Here is a 4,398-nt window from a genome sequence, read left to right as displayed (position 1 = left end):
AGTCCTGTAGCTCAGTGGTTAGAGCACTCGCCTCGCGAGCGAGAGACCTGGGTTCGATTCCCAGCAGGGTGAAATACTGAGGAATTTTCCTTACTCCAACATGCCTCTGTTTACCTGGCAGTAAGTAGGAACCCGGTTGTTAGTCGATTGGCGGATCGCTTTTCCAAGGGTAATAATTCCTTCAAAAAANTTAGGAATAATAAATTGGTCACTAAATCCACAACTGTTTGTGGGACGCCGCTGTGCGCAATTGGCTGCCCACAAAATATACAGTCAATTCACTTTCTAGTATATTCTGTGAATCGCTTTGAGACGTCTAGAGGACGTGATAAGGTGCCCGACTCCACTGGCTCCCCATCCCTCAGAAGATCGAGTTCAAAATCCTCGTCCTGACCTTCAAGGCCCTCCATGGCCTCGCCCCCTCTTACCTCTCCGACTTGCTAAGCCCTTATCAACCTGTCCGCATCCTTCGCTCAGCAGACCCCGGCCTGCTCCATCAGTGGTCAGGCCTTCAGCCTCTCTGCCTCCACCCTTTGGAACTTCATCCCACATTCCCTTCACCTCGCTCCCTCCCTCGCTTCCTTCAAGGCACGCCTCAAGACACTCCTCTTCGACCGTGCCTTCGGCCACCCTCTTACCCTCTCTGTCCTCCACCCTCCCTGATTGCAACCCCCCCTCAGGTCCTAATCCCTGACTGTTCAGTGCCTCGGGACATCCTCCCGATGTGAAATGCGCTTTACAAATGCTTCAGTGAGGAGCTGGTACTGGCATAGGCTTAACGGGCTGTAATTTCTATAATTCTAGGTTGGTTTGCGGAGATGCAATGAACAACCTCAGGGTAAATCCATTGGGTCCTGTAGATGTCACCAGAAAATTGCTGGAGGTGTAGTCCATTTGAAGGTTAATGAAATCTGAAACACAGTCCACATACTTCTATGGGTTTACTGGCTTGAGACCAGACCACATCTAGCTAGTTGTCTTCTGTTAAATTAAGATAGTCACTGGCATTCTGTCAAACAATTTGAAATGTCCTTTGCCGGTTTGGGATTATAATAATCCCTGCATTTGATATACCACCTTATCACTTCGTCGAGAAGTCTCAAAGCACTTGTCAGGATTTTACTATAAAGTGGAGTGATTTTGTAATTTGTAGGCAAAGGCAGGAGCCAATTGGCTGGTTTATATTCCTTCCTCATCCAAATAAATTGGCTACTCATCCTATTTTTGTTTGCTGGCATGAATCAGCTCCTGCCTACACAACAACAACGTTCACTTCATTTCTAATTTATCTCATTCGGTGAAACGCTACCAGCCATTTGTTTAAAAAGGAGCTGTAGAAATGTATGTTGTTGTTATAGCTTCCTAACATTGCTACACAGCATTGCCAGCCTTTGCGATTTTTTTTAAAAAAATCATAATTATGACACAACTATCCTATCTGTCTGTATCAAAACTTGTCTTCAAAGAAGTGTGGATGAAAAGGATGGACTGAACAATCAACATCAAGGGTCTCTCTCTCTGGTATCGAAGCACAGTATTATTGTTTCTCTGACTTTGCTAGACCCATAGTTGGCAATTATTCTCTCCGCATCAGCTTCCATTTAGGACAGCACAGTGTGTATTTTTCAGTGATTGGACGCTTATTCACGAGCTCGTCTGCTTACATTGGCAACCTGTCTCCATCTGTTGATGGATTTATCAGAGAAGCACTTTATGAATTGCTGATAATGTGATCATAATTACGGAAAGCTTCTCGTGTCAGTTGCTCTCTTAAACATTGGCTTGTATCCCACAAGAACAGTATTTGTAAGGTCAGCTTGCGCTTCAACCTGACTTGTCTCTGAAACAAATTACACTTCTCCTTAAGTGAAATCCAGTCTTCTGTAGGTCACCAAATAACTCTAGGATCCTCCCAACTGCATGTTTGAAGTTATTGGCAACCGCGGTGATGTGCTGTAGCTACGAAACATACTTGCTAAGAAGGCCTTTCAACACTTTGTCCGCTAAACATTTCAAGTTGCTAGCATATTACCGAGTCCAAATGTCATAACAGAAAAGTGATCAAGGCTACTCTCAGAAGTGAAGGTAAGTGTTGCTTGAGTTTCCTCAACAATTTTGATTTACAGGGGTTGTAAGAATGGATCACGAGGCCCTTCAGCCCATTTGATTCATTTTCCTGGGAATATCCACTTATCGTCTTCTCACTATCATTACAGCATCCAAGATGTTTCGTAAAATGAGTTCAGCGTCTTGGCCTCCACTGCCCTTCTTGGTAACCTGTACCAACAACAACAGCAAATTACATTTGCACAGCGCCTTTCACATCAGGAGGATGCCCCAAGGCGCTGGACCACACCCGAGCTGGTGGTTGGGATCAGGAGGGGTAGAGGGCGGGGAAGGTAGGGATAGGAGGGTGACCGAAAGCACAGTCGAAGAGGAGGTTCTTCGAGACACTGCTGATCACGTTCTACTAAAATTACCCTCTACTACCCCGAAACAGTTACCCATTTGTAGAGGAGAAATCTGATGTAGCAAACCAAACAAGTCCATCCAGAGAATCATTGAATTAAGAAAGTAGGTGGATCACAAGGTTGATCTGGATGAAGATATCTATGTATTATATAATTTTCTATGGACACAATCCCATCCCTGTCTTCAGCTAGCAATCCAGATATTAACTGATGTCTCGTAAGACTAGTAAATGTCTGCTGTTGTGCAGTTTTAACTCATTAAACTGTGGTGGACGTTCTGAATCTCTAAACCGTGGCTCTTTCCAACCTACATCTAATTGTCCGGGAGTAGGAAAGCCTGGTGTATCCGGGTTCACACTCCAGAGCAATGCTGGGGGTGTGCCGCACTGATAGAAGGGATCGTCTTTCAGATGAGATATAAAACCAACAGTCTACCTATTGAGATGATGTTCAAGATCCCATGGCACTATTCCAAATAAAATATGGTTGCTCGCTTCATAGATGTTTGTGGAATATTGCTGTGCACAGAATTGGCCGCGAGTTCACTTACAAATACAAATGGCAAAATGGCACAGCCACTACGGTTTACTTCCTGTGAAGAAACTTTGAGACGTCCTCCCGACATGAAAGGCTCTGTCGGTAAATGTAAGCCATGATTATATCCGTTGAGGAGAGAATTTGCACGCCGTGCTGCCCAAATGGAAATCGTACATATGTGAAACTCTTGGTAGTTTGGTTTGGAGACTTTTAAGCACGGTGATGGATTTTTGCGCGTGTCAGATACCCAATTGAAAAACATAGCTTATCGTCCTGCTAATCAACAATAAGATGGTTGTAGGAGATATCGAATTTAGCCTTTATGGGCCTGCAATTCCAGCCCTATTGTTCAGTCTGCCGTCAAACCGTGTCTCTACCTGCACATGAAAAGAACTGGTGATTGATGTCAATCTGTCATCATTTGAACACCCTGCATCTCTTCTGAATGAAACTGTTTTAAAATGAAAAATCTGTTACGCACACTGGGTTCTGATATTGAGTTATCTTTGAAGTATCAGCCAGAAAGATGAATGTGATTCCCTGCGTATACACGGCAAGGAACAAGCCATCTCTGATATTAGCCGGATTAGCTTCGATCTTTGTAGAAATGATTGGGCTTTCGACTCCTGTTAAACCGTTCAGTGATTCTGTTGTTAAATTTGCTGAGACAGCTTCTCTGCATTTCTGTATCGTTAAAAAAGGGAGGGTGGGGGTGTCTTACTACTGTAATACTTTGCATCAGCATCAGGAGGGGAATATTCCAGTTATTTGTAGAAGCTCAGTGTTTTCCCCAGCGTGGGAATTTGAGGTCAAATGACCATCTTCTCCCCATTCCAAATTGACCACCCCACAACTCGTTGGGCAACAATTCTTTGTACAGTATTTGTTTGCCCAATATTGACACCCAATAAAATCGGACAGAAGTTAAGGCAGTAATTGTCAATGAGGGCTAAAATATGATTGAAAGTTTTCTTCTACCAGCAGCAGAAATGTTTGTGCTGTGTTGGTGGATGATTCAGATGCCACGTCTATCTTTTACTCACTACTAATGGAATATCTGCCAAAATTCCCCTCCCCCTGCCATCTGGAAGACAACCTCCTATAGATTCATTGTTCAGGAGTGACCATATCAATAGCAGCAGATGATGAGATGATAATTAAGAAATAGTTGTACATTTCGAATGTCAACTATGAACAATAAGTTGCATTTCCTAACATTTTAATAACATTCCCTAATATGTACAGCTTTGCTCAGGAAGCTCTTTGTTCCTTCTTCTTCGGCACTGTTCATTGTGATTAACTACTTTGGTTTTATTGGCCACTTAGCTGGAAACTGTGCTAAGCTCCTTCAGGATGTCTGTGCAAGTTGCAGTGCAAGTTATGCAACGTG

General features: G+C 43.5%; 1 non-coding gene across 1 annotated transcript; it reads left to right on the top strand.

Annotated features, from left to right (window-relative positions):
- trnaa-cgc lies at positions 1-72 on the top strand. Its single transcript has one exon. It is a non-coding gene; the product is annotated as a tRNA-Ala (tRNA).
- The last annotated feature ends 4,326 nt before the right edge of the window (positions 73-4,398 follow it).

The sequence above is a fragment of the Callorhinchus milii genome, unplaced genomic scaffold (assembly GCF_018977255.1).
Source record: "Callorhinchus milii isolate IMCB2004 unplaced genomic scaffold, IMCB_Cmil_1.0 Scaffold3, whole genome shotgun sequence".
Classification (NCBI taxonomy): Eukaryota; Metazoa; Chordata; class Chondrichthyes; order Chimaeriformes; family Callorhinchidae; genus Callorhinchus; species Callorhinchus milii.
This window is presented reverse-complemented; position numbering and strand designations above follow the sequence as displayed.